The sequence below is a fragment of the Gossypium hirsutum genome, chromosome D01 (assembly GCF_007990345.1).
Source record: "Gossypium hirsutum isolate 1008001.06 chromosome D01, Gossypium_hirsutum_v2.1, whole genome shotgun sequence".
Taxonomy (NCBI): domain Eukaryota; kingdom Viridiplantae; phylum Streptophyta; class Magnoliopsida; order Malvales; family Malvaceae; genus Gossypium; species Gossypium hirsutum.
Window position 1 is genome coordinate 21,000,610 of NC_053437.1, and position 21,859 is coordinate 21,022,468.

Consider the following 21,859-nt stretch of genomic DNA (forward strand, 5'->3'; position numbering starts at 1 on the left):
ATATATCTTTCATGAACTTGACGTAGTTCGGCATTTGCTCAAGTGCTTCAACTAACGAGATGTTGATATGAAGTTACTTGAGTACGTCAAGGACCTTCTTGAATTGAATCTCCTGCTTCTGTTTCTGAAGTCTTTGAGGGTAGGGTGGTGGTGGTTTCATTACTAGGACTAATTCTGGTTGATTTGTCTTTGGCGGCAATTTTGGATCTAATGACATTGTTAGTTTATCAGAATTAACTAGTCCTGAGTTTACTTTATCGGGTTTTGTAGATTCTGATTCTGGTGAAACTGGAATTTCAACACTTGGTTGAACTTCTTCTGAATCTTGAGCGTCAGCTGGCTCCTTTTCAACTTCGACAGTGTTAGGCTCTACTGTCTTTCCTCTCCTCAATGTCAACGCTTTACAATGTTCCTTCCCCAAATTTCTTGGATTCTCCGTGTCTCTAGGTAGAGCACTTTGTGGTCAGTTCTTGAGTTCAGTAGCAAGCTGGCCCATTTGATTCTCCAAATTCCTTAGAGTGGTATCATTTTTCGTCATTTATGTCTTCAATAGATTCTCTAAACTATCTGATGGTTTCGCTTGGGTTGGTTTTTGAACTTGCTGGGGGAAACTAGGCGGCTGAGTTAGTCTAGGTTGGGCGTAAGTGTTACTGGTTCCAGCCCCTTGGTTACTCTAGGAAAAATTCGGGTGATTTCGCCATGATGAGTTATAAAAGTTGGATTGTAGTCCTTGCTTCCTTAGGTTTTGGTTTTGGTTACCCATGTAATATACGGATTCGGGGTTTGATGGACATTCTTCAAACAAATGTCGTTCCCCACAATACACACAAGCTATATTATCAAATTGATTAGGTGGTTGGGCTGCAGAACTGTTAGACCCATTAGTGATAAAATTCTTAAGCATTTAGGATATTGACCTAATATGTGAGTGAAGTGAGAGCGTCCACTTCACGTATTCCAGCGACTCGTCTTTCTGACACTGCTCGATTGGTTGGCCATTGATAACTGTTGCTGGCAGTCCTCTCAATAATTTCGTAAGCCTCATTATAAGACTTAGAAAGGAGAACACCATTAGCAGAGGCGTCCACTACCATCCTCATGTGAACGTTGAGACCATTATAGAATGTCTCAAGTTGAATGCAATGTGGGATTCCATGATGAGGGCACTTTTCATAATAACTCTTTGTACCTTTCTTATGCCTCATACAGGGACTCATCATCCATTTGTTGGAAGACAGTGATCTCATTCCTCAACTTGGCATTCATGCTCGGCGGGAAATACTTCATGAGGAATCTCTCGGCTAACTCTTGCCATGTAAAAATGGAGTTTGGTGGCAATGAGTTCAACCAGGCACGAGCTCTTTCCCTTAGCAAATATGGGAACAGCTTCAGTCATAATGCATCTTCGGGTACTCCGGCTAACTTGAAATAATCGCTCACTTCCATAAATAGTCTTAAGTGAAGATGAGGATTTTCAGTAGGTATTCCACTGAATTGGCCCACAGTCTAAAGCATCTGGAACATGACTGCTTCAGCTCGAATTGTTGTGCCTTGATTTCAGGTCTCCTAATACCTGGATTAAGATCGTTATGGCACGGCATACTGTAGTAAAGTTGTATCCCTATCATCAGTAATAAGGATAGGATTCTGAGCAAGGTTTGCTCCGTTTCCTTGATTCATATTCTCAAAGTTTATCTCTTCGGTCCTTCCCTGGTTCTCTTGTCTTCTTCGCTGTCGAAAGGTTCATTTTATTTCAGGGTCCACAGGGAGTAAGTCGATAATTTGGTCAAAACTCATAAACACCTGAAATAATCACAGAAAGATTAAGTAAGTAAATATTTAAACAGGAAAATAAATAAACCAAAATGTAAAAATAGATTCACAAATAATGGTTTTTTTTAAAACAGTCCCCGGCAACGGAGCCAAAAACTTGGAACGATGAAAATGTGCAAGTGTACACAATCACAACAAGTAATAAAGTGACAAGTAAATGTCGAGTTATCGTACCCATAGGGACTGTAAAAAGGAATATTTATGAAATTAATGTTAAAACACTTTGGTGATGGAAAATATTTTGGTTTAAAGATGATTAAAAACTAAGGGTTAAAAAGTAAGTAAAAAATATTTAAAAATAAAAAGGTTCTAATACACGATTTCAAATAAGGTTAAATAAAGATGATATAATTGTGTTGGATTAATTACATTCCTTAAACTTAGAATTATTAAACTTATGTTTATACTGCTACGAACAAATTCAAGGCAACTCGGTAATTTGCTAACTACTGCTCATACAGACTTATTAAATTAATCAATCTCTTGAACATTTTTCAATGTCAATCCAAGCGATTAATCAATCTTCACAAGCATATAAAAGATCAAGTAAAGTAGCAGAGTATTTCTACCTTGAAACAGTTTAATCACAATAATCTTGCAAGTTATGCAAGACATATGTATCGCCAAATACAATGCTAAATTAACTTCAGCTACCTTAGAAGAATAAACATGCACTGATTAAGTATTGTGTCGATTAACTACAATTTCAATACGATTTAATAATTAATTCATTATTTATCTAACAATTAATATTGCAAGAATAACTTAGGCATGATTTTACTTAATCAAGCATCTTACCGAGACCTATAACAGCACAAACACAATTTCAATAATTCAAGCAGGTAAAATATAATCAACCCAACACAGATTAAATTCAAGCTAGATTGATTAAAATAACCATTTCAATAGCATAAATATTCATAAACATGTTTGTCAAAACAACAACGAAATTTAAAGAGATAGCGAACAAAAAGCAAATCCGGTGTTTCTCTGTGGCTTGTCTAATTTCTCCGTTGTCCTCGGTTATCAAGGTGGCTTATGAACACTTTAATTGCTGCTCAACAATGGCTGATGAGGACCTCTTTCCCAAGAGAAGAAATCGGCACTTGAATAAAAGGGAAAATGGGAAGGAAAAGTTGAGAGAAAGTGAGAGAGGAGAAGAGAATATGAGGGATGAGTTGAATGATCAGCAAGGGGTGGCTTTTATAGCTAATTGCGGCTGCTAAAAACAGTAAATTGCATCAGTCAAAGAGACCACCCTTGGCCGGCCACACACATGGCAAAGTTGAGAGATTCAACTTTGCTAAAAATAGCCTGGGGCAAATCCATAAAACCACATTTTTTGGAGGGGTTTGAATGCAAGGTTGAAAGTTCTTCAAGGGCTACTTTGCAAGTTTATTTAGTTAGCTAGAATGCTGATTAGGGTCAGGATATGGATGGTTTGGGCAGCCCAATTGGTGGCTGGTTCGGTTCACTAGATTCTGTTCAACCAATACGGTTCAACTAGACCCTTTTTTTTCATAATTAATTAATAATAATTTATTTAGCCCAAATTAAATTGGAAATAAATTAAAATTAATTATATTACGAATTAACACACATTTTTTGACCATCTTAGGCTAGAAATAAATTTTCCTAGATGCTTCAAATTGCTTCTCGGTTTTATTCTTCGAGCATTGTATATCGAGCCAATTTTCGTCTTTTGTACGAATCTGTCGAAAATAGTCAAAATTAATCTAAATTAATTATAAAATTAATTAAAATTCATCATGTTTATATTTTTAACATAATTTTATTATTTTATAATATTTAATCACTTTTTGACAAGAATTTAACCGAAATAACATGATTTTAAGTTAAAAAGGGCATGTAAAAACACATAAATTTTCGTGTTTCCACACTCTCAAACTTAATTCATTGCTCGTCCCGAGTAATGCGCAAATTTGAAAAGAATTTTCTCGGAAACACTTTTTGAAAAACTCCTTCAGAACAACATTTTTCCCAAAATCATGAAATCAATATACTTATGCTCAAAAACAAGAAATTTGATAATTATGCTACTCAAGTATATATATCATTCAAATTAATCTCAACAATTACTACAATAGCAAAATTAGACTAAATGTTTCTTAATAAAGACATGTTAATCCCTACCAATTTAATCCCTTATTCAAAATCAAACTGCAATCATTAAGCTTAATTGATGTCTTTATATGTTGAACAGAGCAATTTCTCTCCACTAATGTAGGTAACATTGGAACTTTGAATCAATAGGTCTTTAACAAGGCTGTAACGTGGCTGGGCTTAGGGGTAGGTAAAAGATAGATAATTTTAGGTTTAAAAAAAATGTACACATAGCTTGTATCGGACCTTTCGAAATAATTACCTTCAATACATCAACTTTTCTTTCATTTTCACATGCTTTTTAGTGCAATTTACTTCAAGTACATATGCTTCTTCTTCTTTTTCGAGTATTTTACTGCATGTACTAAAATTTTTAGAGCATTTCATACTTCTTTGCAACTCCCCAAACTTATTTTCAAAAAATACTCTGAATAGTACTGAGTCTAGTGTTTGGGACATTTTTAAGATAATTAAGAAAAGTGATGGCTATCTTTGTAAGGGTTCAAATAAAATTAGGCCATAAAGTCTCAAAGTTGGGTTTCAAAGGATAAAAATTTCATTATGGTTGGCTTGAAAGGCTCAAACGATCCAAACAACAATTGCCTAAATCATTTTCAACGTTCTATGCTTCCTAGGATTTTGCCTCAAGAAACTACTAAGTCAATTTTAAAGACTTAAGCTTTCATGCATGCCTAACTTTCCTAAAGAACTAAAATTTTATGGTATGATTTGCATGCTTTATTAGAAATACATTTCACGTCATTATTAAGCTAACATAACAATTTATTGAAATAATCAAACTTTATTCATACTTAAATTTAGCATAGTTAACGAAATTAAAATTTATTGAACAAAAATATATCATATTCATAATTATTAAGCTTTTTACTACTATCGTAACTTCATCAATACTGAATTATGTAGTAAGCACTTGGTTCATGTCTTCTTGGATGCATCTATTGATTCCTGATAATGCTCTTTCAGAGTTCCAAGTATTTGATGCTGAAAACAACTCTTTAAAGTAATCTGTAGCCAAATTTAGTTTAACTTCTTATTCAATAGCCCATTCTCCATTTGCTCTTTTTAATTTCTTTACATAGTTTCTTTTTTTTTTCCGTTGGTTCACAAAGTTGTGGAAGAAAGATGTGTTACGATCCCCAAATTTGAGCTAATTTCCCTTGCTCTTTGTTCCTAGTACAACTCCTCTTTGTCAGCTTCAAGATTTAAGGCTAATTTAACTTCCTCAATTTATTCTAATGTATCATCAACTAGATCACTTATATTTAACTCATCAATTTTTTTTCAAGAAAAATTGCATTCCTTCTTTTACTTGACATTAAATAACCTATTTCCTTTTTGAGGCCTTCTCTTAACGTTCAAAGCTTCATTAGGACATCTTCCAAGTTTTCTTCCCAAAACTCCTTAATTCGTTGTTCACATAAATCTTCCAGTATCCAATTTGCATTAAATCTGAAGTCTCCTTCGCTTTAGTTTTTAAACAAATAATTATTGACCCCCAACTCAACCAAAATTGGGCAATCATTTGATATTATATGTGTTAAATGCTTTAAAGAATATCCCAGAAAATAATCCCACCAAGCTTTATTTGCCACCCCTTTATCAAGCCCTTTGCGAACATTATTCTTTGGCAACCTTCCTTCTTCATATGTGTACCATCTTCCTGAAAAGCCTAGATCATTAAAATCACAAATCTCCTACACCTCTTTGAGTCGGGCCATCCTTCTTTCATTCCTCAATACCCCTCCGTTTTTCAAAAGAAAACATGATTTCATTGAAATCTCTTATGACTAACCATGAGAGTCTCTGAGCATTTCTTAAATTTCGTAGAAGGGACCAAGTCCCTCTCCGATTGTATTCCTCTGGTGCACCATAAAAACCAGTGAGTCTCCAAGCTGATATACCTTGTTTTTCAAGAATTTCCACATCAATATGATTTGTTGAAAAGCTTCTCAACTGAACCACATACTACCCTTTCCATCCAACCGACAGTCAATCTTTTGATCTAGTTACTCCCACCTCTATTCCACTAGCGAACCCACACCTCCCACGAACTTTTTCCATTCTCTTTTCATTCAATTTTGTTTCCATTAGAAACAAAACCTGGGGCTAAACATACCTCACCTTGTTTCGGAGGAGGTTAATCACTCGTGGATGCCCTAGTCTACGAACGTTCTAGCTTAATATTTTTATTCGGCACGCTTACTAGTAGTCGCCAATCTCTCAATTTGTTGATTTAGTGCACTCGAGTTTTCTTGAATGCCAACATCTCCTTGCCTTGTTCTTTGCCTTTTTTTTCCTTCATGAATTACGATTGGAGCGATTTCCAATGTTGAATCCCATTGGTCCTTTGTCCCTACCATAATAACGTTTTCTTCATCGATTAAGTTCCCTTGGGTTCTAAGACCTTGCGGTGATTCTTCCCTAAGCCATTTACTGCTAGTAAACATCTCAGTCCTTAATGATGCTCGAAGTGATGAGTTCCAGCCAAAAACTTCTTTGGTACCAATAGTTTTCCTAATAGGGCAAAAACCCTCCATGTGCCTTAGTTTTCTGCACAGGAAGCAAAACAATGTAAGCTTTTCATATTGGATGTTCTTTTGAGGCTTGGGAAGTGGATAACGCAGTCTGTTAGAGCTTTTCCTGCTAAGCAAAATTGATGCTCATTCTCTATTGTAATCTTGTTCCTTTTTCACAATATTGGTTCCTCCTCTTCATCCTCTAAATTGAAGTTTTCAAGATCTGCTTCCATTAAAATACCTTAGTATCAAAGGATCTTTTGAGGAAATTGATAACCCCCCAAAATCCTAGGTTGCGTCGCTATTAATCCCCCCAATACCCAAGCAGAAAAATCACGAGAGAAGAGTTTAATCGTTCCTTACTGAATTCGTGTTATCAAACCCCAATCGACATTGTTGTGAATGTTCTAAAAAGGAGAACTAGGGGGGAAAATTACAATGACGAAAGGAAAAAATCAATGTGCCAAACCCTAGCAGACGAAATAACTAGAAACTCTTACCCACCCTTAGAGATTTTGTTAACTAGCTCGTAATTAAACATGATTTTTCTTTAACCTCTCAATGGAGTTATATCATTATATTACAAACCGTAAAAGTTTTGAATTGATAAGTTATATTATAACATAATATAATAATTATGAACCTAGATAATATATATGGTAAAGTGAAGTTTTTGGAAACAATTAGTTGTATTGCAAATGTTATTAAGGAAAGTTTTTGTTTATTAAATTATTAAAATTCAAGTTACCATACTTTTTTATTAAATTATTACGAAGGTTAACGATACATATTTAATGTCTAAGAACTTTAATATTAATTAGTGCCTGTACATTATAAATAATATTTTAAATTCTATTATGATCACAACCTCAATTTTATAACCAACATTTGAGAGATAATACACATTATTTTTGCTAATCATTAAATTTACTAAAAAAATAATACATGTTATATTTATGCTTTTAAGTATTTTAAATAAGTAAATACTATTTTAAGTAAAGTCCTTTACAAAAAATTATATTTAGCTCTTTAATTCGAAACATTATTATTTCAATTGCGCACATATCATATTAACTATTAAATACTGTATTTGTTAATTATTAATTACTCCAATCTAACTACTTCTAATGTATTTATAATTTTAAATAAAAATTGTTACAACATTATAATTTTTAACATTGTTTTTTTAACTTAATTTTTAAATAATATCATATATATTATTACAAGGTTCTGTTAAATAATGAAAAAAAATTCTTCATATTTCAATTTTTTATGTATTAAATATAAATAAGTTATGCAACAGCCTGTTTTTCAGTGGTTTCGAGACCACAAGTCCGATGAGTAAGTTCATATAATTAGTATTTAAACTATACGAGTGAATAGTAATTTTATAATGAATTTTGATATGAAGAATTTTAACCAATAGAATTAAAAGTTAGTATAAGTGGTTCGGTTCAAAAGTCAAGTGGTTATTGAAAATGAGGTATTAGGATCTCATTTCTATAATTTAAGGCTACAAATATTTTTATTAAATATTTACAGAGTCATATTATATATGAATTGAGGTTTGGTCAGGTAATTTTGATGATTTATTACTTAATTGCGGTAAAAAGATTAAATTGTAAAAGACATCAAAGTTAATTGCTTTTGATTTAAAATAGCAAAGCAACCAAAATGGTAATTAAACCATGGTCAAAAAGTCCAAGGTTGGTGGATATGATTAAATCCAACTTTTGGGCTACTTGCTCATTTAGTCCTAATTAGTTAGGATTAAATTGAAAATTAAGTTTGTTTAGTTGAAATTTAATAAAATTGAAGGACCAATTATGCAATTAAACCCTCTTTGAATAGTAAATATACCATTAGAAGGGATAGTGGACGGTATTAGGCTTATAAATGTTGAAAATTATGAGTAATTAGGAAGGGAAAATTAGTAAATTGGTAATTAAATGAAATATAATAAAGAAAACAAGTTAAAATCATTTTTAACTTATCATCTTCTTCATAATTTTGAATCGAAACCCTAAGAAGCCATAGGAGGGAGTTAGGTTAGCTTTGGTTCTCATATTGGATCAAGAATGAGTGGAAAATCAAGGAAAAGAGAAAATTACCGAATAGTCCTTGTACCTTTGTCATTGTTGCAATTTAGTCAAGTAAGTTTGTTCGGTTTAATTTTAGTATATTTTTAAATTTAATATATGAACCTAATTACATAATTTTAGATTATATTGATGTGTGTAATTGAAAATGAAATAATGAATTGATATTACGTCGATTGTTAATTGAGATACTCTGAGCCATTACTGCAAATTAGTCCTGTAAGTTCATTTAATATGAACTCAATTATATTTCTAATTGTTTATGAATGTTAGAGATTAAATGATGTAAAATTAATAATATTAAATTGATTTGTTGATAGAACAGGATTTGTAAAAAGTTACGAAAATGATAATTCCTGATATTAATAGAGACGGGCTACATTCGAACATAAGACCATAGCGAAGCTATGACAATTATTCAAACGTAAGACCATGGTTGGAGCATGGCAGTTTATATATGTAAGACCATAGTCGGGCTATGGCATTCTGATGATAAGACCATAACTAGGTTATGGCACTATAAACATAAGACCATGGTTGGACTACAACAATGTTTATATGTAAGACCATAGCTGGGCTATGACATTCTAATGATAAGACCATAAGTGGGTTATGGTACTATGAACGTAAGACCATGGCAGGGCCATGACAAAACATATGTAAGACCATAGTTTGACTATGGCACAATAGGAACTGTGTACTGGGGTCTCAATCGTCTTTACAGTATTCATCGGATGGAAACATATGAGGATCTAAATGTGATGTGTGAAATGATAAGCAATTTGTAATAGTATATATGTGTAAAAGTGGTAAATTCTGTATTATTATTATATGTTAAAAAGATTATGCATTGTGATAGTAAGAAATGCGAATGTTATTGAAATGTGGAAAATTGATTTGAACTAATGTTTGAGCATTACTCACATGTTAGGCGCTGTGATTGATAGGAATTTTGATAATAACCTCGTTGACAAGAAATTTGTTCATTAATATTGTAGTTGAATTATTATTATGTTAATTCATTAAGCTTTACCGTTTAATCGATGAACTTACTAGGCTTTATGAAAGCTTACTCGAATTATTTGTTTATTTTTTGTAGATATGTTTTGTGGATCGGGAGATTGGGTCATCTCAAAGAATCACACTATCTAGGAATTTTTGGTAGACTTTGATTTTGGTTTGGTATATATGGCATGTAATAGGACTCCTTTTGGATATGATGCATAAGTACTTGGTTTGTGCAAACTATACATTTAACTTGTGTTTTTGTGTTTGGATAACCTATGTAGGTATGCATGTTTTACTTAGGTAGAATTTTTTGATGAAGAATGAACTACAATTACACTATGATGACTAATGATATGAAATGATATAGATGTAAGATTTTGATGTGTTAGTTGTGCTTTGTATATGAAAATATGGAAATGAATTGTAATTAAATATTGAGGTGTCTATGATGGCATATTGGTTAGGCTTAAGATTGATTATATTACATGAGTAGATTGATATTGAAGGTGTCAAATGACCTATTTGATTGTATGTTTGAGTATGTATGTATATGGGAGAAGAAAAGAGCATGTTTTTTTTGTCAATTTTGGATACACACGGCCTGAGACACGGGCTGTTGCATGGCCGTGTGTCACAATTGAGAAACCCACACGGGCGTGTGCCCTAAGCGTGTTTAACTACAATATCCACATAGTCTGAGACACGGCCATGTGAGGGTATTTTCAATTATTACAGGGCTAGTACACGGCCTACGACACGACAGTGTGGATTCATTTTGAATGGTGCACAGTCTGGGATACGGTTGGCCACACAGCCATGTCCCTGCACCACATAGAGCCGTGTGACCCCTATTTTGAATTTTTTTAAATTTTCCCTGAATATTTTGATTTGTTTCGATTTGATCCCTGAATGTTCGTAACTTATTTTTAGGGCTTTGAATGCTCAAACTAAGGCCCATAAATATTTGATTTATTTCATGTTGAATCTTATTTGAATTTATGAAATTATTTTTATGATTGGATGCTAATTGAAATGAAATGTTCCGACTTGTACAGTAACACTCTGTAACCCTATTCTGATAACGGAACAGGATATGGGTGTTACAAGTTATCTTTTTATTTTAATTTTTTTATTTTTTAAATATAATAAGAGTTAATCAAAGATAAATATGAAATTATAACAAATCGAATATTAACAAATTTGACATTAAAATAAATTAATTTAACAATATATAAAATAAATAACCTATAAAAATATTACTAATATTATTTAAATTATAAGAAATTAATATTAATACTCAAACCAGGGAGAATTTCTATTTTGTTTTAATATTAAACAACATTAAAATAATATGCTTTAAATTAATTAATTAATTTTAAAAATATTTTATAATTACATTACTTTTTCAATTCATTAATGATTTTTTTGAAGAAATTCATTAATGCGTTTAAATAAAAACTAATGTAAAATCATGCATGGAAAGTACATTTAGTTTTACATCGGTGCAAGTAGATCTCCCATGTATATATACTAGTTTCTAATGTCACATGTGTTACATGCAATTTTACTTGTTTATTTATAATTTATTAAATAATATATTTTTGTAATCACAAAAAATGTATTTTAATAATTATATGAGATTAATCTAATATATAGTAAAAATCAATCAATTTAAAAAATAGTTAAAAAATAAAATAACTCTTTAAAAGTTAATGAAAAAAAAATACAAAGCAATTTGTTTAGTGATTGGATAAAATAAATAAAAAATAATTTTAAAAAAATTAAATATATAAAATAATTAATTATTTGACAATGAAAATAACATTTTTTTCATATCATATGTTAAGACTAAGGTTGTTTAAGATGGATGACTCGACTTGTTTGAGCAAGTCTGTTTAAACATCTATTCCAACAAAACATTTGGGACAACCTAAATTGTAACAACCCGTTTTTAGTGGTTTCGGGACCCCAATTCTGATGAGTGAGTTCATAAATATTGTTATTCAATATTTACAAGTCAATATTAGTGTTATATTAAATTTTTATCTGATAAATTTGCTAATTGAACAGTTAGTTAAAGTACAAGTGGTTTGACCCTAAAGTCTGATTTTGGAAAATGAGGTATTAGTACCTCATTTCTGTAAACTGAGCCTGTAATATTTACGGAGCTGTTATATAGGTGAATTGAATTCTAATCCTAAAATTTTAGTGATTGGATGGTTAATTATGGTACAAGGACTAAATCGTAAAATTATAAAAGTAAATCACTATTAATTTTTATTAATCAAAAGGTTTAGATAACATTATTTAAGGGACTTAAATGAAAATTAGGTTATAATGAATTAGCTTGAACGATTAGTGCTTCATAATTAACCATTTATATGTTAATTTTAATGTTAAAATATTAATTAAAATGTAATAAAAAATAAAGAAAAGTCACCATCTTTTTTATTCTTCTTCTTCCACCGATTTTGTCACCATTGTTAAAGGAAGGAAAAGATTCAAATCTTCAAGGACATTCGGCCTTGCATGTGAGTGTTCCCGAGGTTTGTTTTTTGTAAATTTTATGTTTTTGAGATCGTTGTAACTCAATTTAGCTAAACCGTACTTTCATTTTCAAAAATGTTAAAGTTTTGAAATATTTCCATTGATGATTTTTTATATATTTTTATGTTAAATAGCTTAGTTGTAAGTTTAGATTTGATTATGGACTAAACTGTAAAATGAAATTTGTCAGTTTTGAGCTTAGGGACTAAAATGAAAATATTTTGGAATTGATATAAAATTTCTATAATTATTGAATTTATAGGGCTGTACCGGAATGAAATTGAAATTAGATTGAAAAACGAAGCTTAAAATTGAAAGATAAAATTATTTCGATTTTAGGGGCTAAATTGAATAAAATGTAAAACTTAAAAGATTATTCGATAGATGAAATTGAACTGTCACATAAATTTATTATGCTATTAAATTATGTTTGAAATTAATGATTGAATTAAATCATGATTTAGATAAGGATTTACAACAATCGGAAGATATTTGTGAAAAAAGGAAAATTGTTGAATAGTCTCTAACATCTTATCCGTTGTTTTTTTTTCCAGGTAAGTTCATATGGTGTAATTATGTTTAAATCCTTGTGAACTTTAGATTATGGACCTATGTATGCTTTGTTAAACTTTGAATTAATTGTAACTTAGTATTAAATGGTGAGATTTGGACCGAAATGTAAAAGCGTTAAATATGAACTTACATGATGGAATTATCTTGATGAAACTTTGTAAATGTATCATAAACATGGTTATAGGTTGATTTCTGATGATTTTAAGATCCAACATTTGTTACGGACTTGAAGATACATGTGACACAAGTTTAGCTCGACTGAGTAACTTGATGTCGTTTTATAGGTTTAGCTCGGACGAGTAACCTTTAATGTATATACATCACTAGCCAAACTCTTTATTGTGTTGATAAAGGTTTAACTCGGATGGGTAACCTAACATTGATGTATATGATTAGCTTGGATGAGCATCTGATGTGATTTACACTTTTATATTGAGTATCGGGTAGTATAAAAGATATGAATTATGGAATTGTGATATCAATATTGGAAAATGATAAATTGAAATTCGTATGTGAAGTGTACTGACTGTGTAACACCCCAAACATGTATCTATTGTCGGACTAGGGTTACGGAGCATTATCGGAGTTTTCATTTCAAAATGAACAAAAATTTTAAGCATTTCAATTCATATCAATAATCTTAGCAAAACAAATCCATATCATGCATATAGTCCCTTATCAGAGCCCTCGAGGCCCAAAAATCAAATTAGAAACAAGTCGGGACTAATTTAGAAACTTATAGAATTTTTCAAGAAACAAAGAAAATTTTTAAAATTGCAGGGGTCATACGGCCGTGTGGCTAAGCCGTGTGACTCACATGGTCAAGAGACATGACCGTGTCTAAGGGCGTGTGGACATTCGAAGTAAGGACACACGGCCGTGTCCCAGCTCGTGCCTGTTCCCATGCAACTCATTGACTTGGGTCATACGGCCAAGCCACACACCCGTGTGCCAGGGCATGTACCCTTTGAAATGACCTCACACGCTAGTGTGCTAAGCCGTGTAACTGCCTGCCTTGTAACCCTTTGTATGCTACAGGGGACACACGACTGTGTCGCCTGGCCATGTGTCACACACTGCTAAGATACACGTCCGTGTCTTTGGTCATGTGGACAAGAATTAGGCCATTTTCAAGCCAATTCTTTCACCTAAATTGTGCATACTTGTGAAACTCAAATGCACCCAATTCAAGCTCCAAAATTGCACCTAAAATATGCAAAAACAAGCTTATACAATATGATAATAATTCATACAACCAATATGCCCTTAGGCACTTCAACTTACATGACATTAAATGAGTCCAAACACAAGCATAATATAGTCATTAATAAATTAATATTTGCAATCCAAATTCAATATCATTTCATACCACATTTTCCACATTCCCACATACCAAAAATGACCATTCATATTATGTATTTACTTGACCATTTCAACACAAAACATTCAAGTACCAAAATGACAAAATATTAACCATTGCAAAGCCACCTATACATACCAAAACATATTGACTATAATATCAACCAAAACACCTATACATGCCATTATAACCAAGACTTAAAAATGTCAAAATCTACCGATATAGCCGATGGATAGTGTGATAGATCTCCAACTACTATCCAATCTGATTGAGCTTCCGATTAACTACAAAATATAGAAAAATAAACACAAGGTAAGCATGTCATGCTTAGTAAGTTCGCAACATATGTAATATGAACTTGTCATTACAAAATCTCATGACACATATAATTCAATCCAACATAACAATAGTTATTATTTAAGCTTACACATATGAAATTATGACATTCATTGTCACACAAGTACACAATTCCTACCTTTCAACATAATAAGGTAAATTACATTGAAAACTCTTACCGAGGCTCACACAAAGTGATAACACGAGGGTTGATACCATCCCTTTCCATAATTCAATAACCGAAGCTATCCCTTTCCATTATTCAATAGCCAAAGCTATCTTTTTTCATAATTTTGGTGGTCGTCACCATCCCTTTCCATAATTTGATAGCCGAAGCTATCCCTTTTCATGACTCAATAGCCGAAGCTATCCCTTTTCATAATTTTGATAGTCGTCACAATCCCTTTTCATAGTTTGATAATCGAAACTATCCCTTTTCATTGGTCGATGATCATTGACACGCAGTTGGATCTTTCTGTTGAGACACAATTTGATATTGTACAATAATAGCATTCAAATCATAATTTAAAACGTTATTTAAACGTACGAACTTACCTCAATGATAAACGTAGAAATATAGTCGACTAATCCGATGCTTTTTCTTTGCCTCGATCTAGAGCCGTACGTAGTCTATCTTGATCTAAATGAATAAATTTGATCAATTTAATAACTATTCTATTCAATTCAATCCAAATTCACATTTTATCAAATTTACATTTTTGCCCCTATAATTTTTATTTCATTTCAATTTAGTCCCTAGCTTATAAAAATGAAAATTCAGGAAATTCATGCTTAATCCACTATAGCCGAATTTCATATAGGTCCCTTGCAAGCCCTATATTTCATTTATTTCACAAATTCACCATGTATAATTTCTATTTTTCTATTTAATCCTTGTTTGACAATTTCATCAAAAACACTTAACAAAAGTTGTTTATTTAATAATAACTAATCATTTTCTTCCAAAAATCATCAAAACTCATACACATTCATTAATGAAAAAATCCTAATAGTTTAACAATTTCACAAATTAATCCTAGGCTAGCTAGATTAAGCTACAACTATCCCAATCAACGTCTTCTGAAAGAGGAAGGATATTTAAGCTTTAAGTTCGGCACTTAGGGAGTAATTGGAAGTTGTGGAAATCTGCTAACCGAGTTCAAGAGACAGATGTGAGATGAATTTAAAATGTCTAATCTTGGAGACATGATTTATTATGAAAGAACTGGGCGATTTCTGTTCTTGTTTTTGAGCATGTGTGTCTGCCTTATTCGGCTGAATATTACGGCAGTTTAAAGGGTGTTGCGTTGTGTTGTTTTTGTGATTGCGTGGATTGCTTTTCTTATTCTTTTTTATCCGTTCGGTTGGTTCTGTGTTTTCTGACTTGACGTGACTGGTGACTGTTTGATGTTTTCTTTGGACAAGACGTTGCGTACAGGGATCGCTCCTCGTTTGATTGCAGTGATTTTGGTTGCTTTTATATCTTTTTAATTTTTTCGTCTTTTTTTGGTTGACTTGTGGGTTTTCCCTGACATCTTTTGCTATTGCATGGTTTATGTGAGTTTTTGTGATTTTTGCTCTGTGAGAAAGGGGTCTGCGCCAAGGAGATCCCTTATCCCCTTATCTATTTCTATTCTGTATGGATGTCTTCTCCCGTATGTTGTTAAATGCACAAGGGACCAAAGGGTTAGAGGGCATCCGCGCGAGTAAGGATGGCCCTAGAATTAACCACCTATTCTTTGCTCACGATGCTCTCTTATTTCTCAGGAACCAACGTAAAGAGGTGGAAGTTTTCATGAAGATTTTGAATGATTTCTCTCGGATGTCGGGCCAAAGTATAAATTTGGAAAAGTCTATGGTGTGCTTTAGTCCCAATACTCCTATTCCCCATCGCACGACATTGGGGAGTTTACTCAAGATGAAAATTCTGGAGAAGCTCGACGGCTACTTAGGTCTTCCCATCCCTGCGACTAGAAAGAGATCAAGTATTTTTAAGATTGTCGTGGACCGCTTGGTGAGCAGAATCAACAGTTGGTCGAAACGGCTTTTGTCTAATGGCGGCAAGGAGTTCGTTCTCCAAGCGCTCCCAACTTACGCTTTTTCGGTCTTTATGGCTCCTAAAGGGGTGATCGAGGAGATCCAATCTATGATAAGGCGGGTTTGGTGGGGAAGGGGGGAGAATAAAAGGGGCTAGAGCATGTTGCCTTGGGACCGGATGTGTCATCCTAAAGGTATGGGCGGCCTTGGGTTTAGGAACTTAAGGTTGTTTAATGTTGCTCTGTTGGGTAGACAGGTATAGCGTCTCATTCACTGTAAGGATACCCTCTGTTATAAAGTCTTAAGTGCTAAGTATTTTCCTGATGGCAACGTCTTCCTTCCAAAATGCATAGACAAGCCCTCCTTCACGTGGCAGAGCATTGCTCAGGCTGCTAAAATGCTTCACGAGGGGTTTGGGTGGTATGTTAGTGATGGCAGAAATATTAATATTTGGCACGAAAACTGGGGGTTCGAAGGCTTGTCGGGTAATTCTATCTGCATGGACAAAAGTATGATGAAAAAGGTTTACGTGAAGGATTTGTTTAATGATAGCAAAGATGGCTGGAACAAAGATAAGGTGTCGGAGTATCTATGGTGTAAATATAGGGGACCAAATCTGAAATATTCCCATTATTCATAATGGCCCGAATGATCGTCGTATTTGGTTCCATAACCCGCATGGGGTGTTTTCCTCTAAATCTGCTTATTCGTGGCTGATTCTCAAGCAGATTGGCTGTGGGCCTCACAGGATTTTTTGGAAAATTATTTGGAAGCTAAAAACCCTCCCGAAAATTCACATATTTTGCTGGAGACTCGGCCATAATATGCTGCCTACATATGAAAAAATATTCAGTTTTCACACTGGTTTTGATGATAGCTGCCCGAGATGGGGGAAAGAGAGGGAAACTCTCATTCATGCTCTGAAAGACTACCCGAAGGCTCATAAGGTGTTGAAGGCTGGAGGTTTTGACAACAAGATTCTGAATGGGAATTATCTCTGTTGTGCTGACTGGATTGAGGATGTTGCGAGAGTACTGGATACCAAGGCGGTGTCTGACTTCGGCTCCATTTGGATGTGAGATGGAATTTTAAAGCATATGCATTTTTATTGTACCCTTTTTGTTGTTTAGATTATTAATGGTGAGGTGCATCTCCACCATCTCATCACACTTCTGCTCAATTTTCAACTGGAGTGAACTAGGGCAATGGGTGAACTGGGCAACCAGTGAAAGGAGTAATTTCTTTTTTGCCCCTGCAATCCTTTTAAAAAAATTATATATGTTAATTTTATTTTATTATTATTTTAATCATAGATTAATATTAATATGTTTTATTAATCAATATAAATATAATTTCTAATAATTTTTTAATATAAATACAATTTTAATATATTTTATCTATTAAATAATTTAAATTTATTATATAATTTATTAAAATATTTATAATAAAATATTAAAAAATATATTTTAATATTTTATTAAATTAATTTATAAATTCACATATTTTAATAATTTTATAAAAGTAAAATAATTTAAAAAATTTTATTATATATCAATTTTAAAATGATGTCCTTAATAGTTATTTTTTATTCTCATCTCACTGCTACAGCTGCGTTTGAATCCAAACACACACTTCACCATTATTTTTAATCTCACTGCTAGAGTATCCAATCTCACCGTTAAAGTAACTAATCTCATCGCCACCGCTATTTTTAACCTCATCGGAGCTAAACACACCACCCGTCCAAACTAAGTCTTTTATCACTGTCCCTTGGAATGTCTGGAATAGCAGAAATAATAGTATCTTCAGGGGTTTGAGGAAGACGCTAAAGTTACCTAGGACCGGGCAGCGACTTTGAGCAAAGACTTCCGGATTTGTAACTTTTTGGAAGACCCGATACTTTCGAGAAAGCCGGAGAATAAAACCTGGAAGAAGCCGCCTCAGGGTATGATAAAAATAAATTTTGACGCCTCTGTTCATGGGAAGTCTGCTTACTACGGGTTGGTGGCCAAGGATGATGATGGTTTTGTACTTGGTGGGAGCATGGGTTTTGTGAATAAGGAGTTGCAAATTGAGTGGGAGAAGATGCAGGCCATGGAAGAGAGCATTAAATTTGCTCGGTCTAAAAATTGGAATTTAGTGGAGTTGGAGTCTGACTGTGCAAGTCTTGTCAACCGGTTCAACAGAAGGCAGGAAGATCTGACGATGTCGGGCCATCGCTTGCGGGAAATCCAGATGCAAACGAATTTTTTTAATCAGTTCAATTTTAATTGGGCCCCACGTTGTTGTAATAAGGTTGCTAATGCTCTTTGCAATTGGGCCAAAATGAATAATTGTTCTACGGTTTTTAATATGGATTATCCGACGGATATCCATGAAATTGTATTGAATGATGCCATTAATTGAAGTTTGACTCTCGAGTCCTTTTATCAAAAAAAAAAAATTATAACAATCCCAAAGCATAAAAATCATTAAAAACTAACCTCAAAATTGATCTCATGCAAAGACTTCCATTGCTGAAACTTCAAGGTGTTAAAGATGGAGTTTCTTTAATTTTGATCAATTATAGGCTAGGAAGATGATACTTTTAATTAATTTGTTTTTTTACTTAATTAACCTTATTATAAAACCATTAAATCGTCCATAATTGTCCACTCATAAAAAATGGTATATTTACCACATAAACCTCTTTACGAATTAATTTAATAGCTATTTAATCCCTTTGACTTATAGAACTCAAGTTTTACACCCTATGCGATTTAGTCCTTTTTATCGAATTAAGCATGCAAACGGTAAAATTTCTTAACCAAATTTTTATACGATAATACTAATGTGCTGTAGAAATTAAAATAATAATAAAATAAATATTTTCACGTCATATTTGTAATCCCGAAACCACTATTTCGATTTCCCTAAAAATAGGTTGTTACAGGTTAAACTTGGTTTAATACCATTTGAGAATTATAATTTTGATGTTATATCAAATCTTACTTTGCTAAAGTTGCTATGTTGTGCCATGTTAGGTGAAATTGTTTTTGCTAAATGATTTATATCTGTTAAATGATTAAGGTTAAAAGGAATGGCCTAATTGATATTTGATATTGTATATTGTGATTGGAAATGGTTAAATGAAATTGGAATGATGTAAATGTTTCTTATTATGCTCAATGGTTCGATGAAATGGTATTTATTTGGATTGAATTGTATAAATTGGAAATGCTATATGACTAAAATGATGACAGGTGTTCCAAAAATGATATGTTATATAATGATAGGATGATACAACTGAAGTATATAAATATTTGATGAAACTGATTAAACAACATTGAATTGAGTTGAATGATACTGTATAAATGGAATTACTTTAAGACTGCATCTGATGATCTCACCTTATTATTGTTAAATGTGGCACTAGGAAAGTCATGTAGTAGCTAAATTTGTATAATAATAGTGATCGAGGTGACTTTACTTTTTTTAATTCCTATGAACTTACTAAGCATTCGTAATGCTTACTCTATTTCATTTTCTGTTTCTATAGTTGGCATTTTATAGAACGTGTCTGTCGAATCACTCTAGAGCTTACACTATCCAGCTTCTGACTCGATAGACTTTGAATCATCCTGGAATCGATTATGTGGCATGTGTTTAGGTTTTAATGTGTTTAAGTGTTTATTTTGGGATGATAGTGAAATGATTCATATATATAATGCTTGTGTTGAATGTGCATATGATATGTATATAGTTTTGATGTGTATAAGAGTTTACTTGGAATAAGGATGACTTTAATCCTTAAAAGGCATTTGAATTGAATGCTTAATTGGCATGTTATAATTGAGTATAAAGGTAATATCATAGGTTATAATTAACGCATTTGAATGGCTAAATGTGTTTGTACAAATGGTAATAATTTGATGAGAATGGTACCTAATTGTTTGATAGTTTGTTTAGATTGAAATGATCATTGTGTATTGGTACCATTGAGGCATGTTAGTTAGTTGATTAAGAAGTTGATTTATGGTATGTTTTGGCTTGGTTTTGTAATGTTTTGAGTAGATTTACAAATTGCCAAAATGTGTTTTTGAGGCTACCTTTGGAAAATGATTTTGAAACAAGCACTATATGGTTAAATTTTGTACTACAAAGGCCGGCCACATGGCTGTGTGTCAGACATGGGCTAGCCACACGCTCGTGTGAGTACTATAGATTTGGTCAGTTATTTTTGACACGACCTTAGTACGATACACGGCTCAGTCACACGACCATGTGACCACTAGATGAAGATTTTGGTGTTTTGACCTATACGGCTTTAGAAAGTTACACAGGTTGGACACACGATTGTGTCCCCTATTTTCATGATTGTCCTTATCGCTTGAAAATGTTTTAATTTGATCTTTATTTGTGCTCAAGTCAACTTAAGAGCTTTCGTACGCTCGATTCAGACTCGAATCTAATTGTATATCATAATATTTGAGTGTTCATGACATGATTGATTATTTGAAAGATTTATTTATGATATAATTAACCTGTAAATTTTGGAAATGTTGCAAATTAGTCCTAATTAAATATTGGGTGATACTGGAGCATACGTAAACTCGTATAAGGCCTGAGAAATGTTGTATTTGGTTATTATGAATTGAACTGACTATGATTTTAAGATTTATGTTTAATTTGAGTATTAATTGTGTATTTATGAAGTATTACATGTTTATTTGAAATAATTGATGTGAATTGAATGTGTACTGTTTTGGTTATGACTGTAGCATTATGTAGCTCGAGTCCAACGATCGGACCGAGTAAGGGGTGTTACACAAATGCTACGAGATATTAGCATTTTACTTGGGTTTTCACATATGATTTTACCATATGACTCCAAGGCGTATTGTAACTCGTCTCAAACCATGATGATAGAACTTGATGGCTTAAGGAAGATTTGATCAACTTGCCTTATTGGATAAGACTTATACTTATCCTTTAACCTTGGTGATTTATGAACTAATATTTCTTGATTTATTAGGCTTACCTTGGGATATTCTTTGGAGCTTATTTATCCAAGATTATTATGCTATTAAGGTCGATATTATCTCTACAATGACTAATTTAGAAGACTACCTCATTTGGCCTATAAATAAATAACTTATTCTCATAAATTGATGCATCTTTTGGATAGTGCTTATGCATATTTTATTAGGTTATTTGTTGTCAAATTTCCTTGTATTTTTGCATTCATTTCATTGGCATTACTTGTAAGAACTAAAAATAATTGTAAGTGAGGTTTTTAGTGAGTGGTTGTAACAAGTTGGGCTGCAATTGTTTATTGTGTAAAGGTAGATTAGGCTTTATCCAATAAGTTCCTGAATCAATTGTTAGAATAAATTATTTATTAAGTGGGGATCTGTTGAGTAGGA

General features: G+C 32.6%; 1 non-coding gene across 1 annotated transcript; it reads left to right on the forward strand.

Annotated features, from left to right (window-relative positions):
* The first annotated feature begins 1,149 nt into the window (after nt 1-1,149).
* LOC121214118 (small nucleolar RNA R71) lies at nt 1,150-1,257 on the forward strand. The gene has a single exon (XR_005909705.1). It is a non-coding gene; the product is annotated as a small nucleolar RNA R71 (small nucleolar RNA).
* Nucleotides 1,258-21,859: the final 20,602 nt, after the last annotated feature.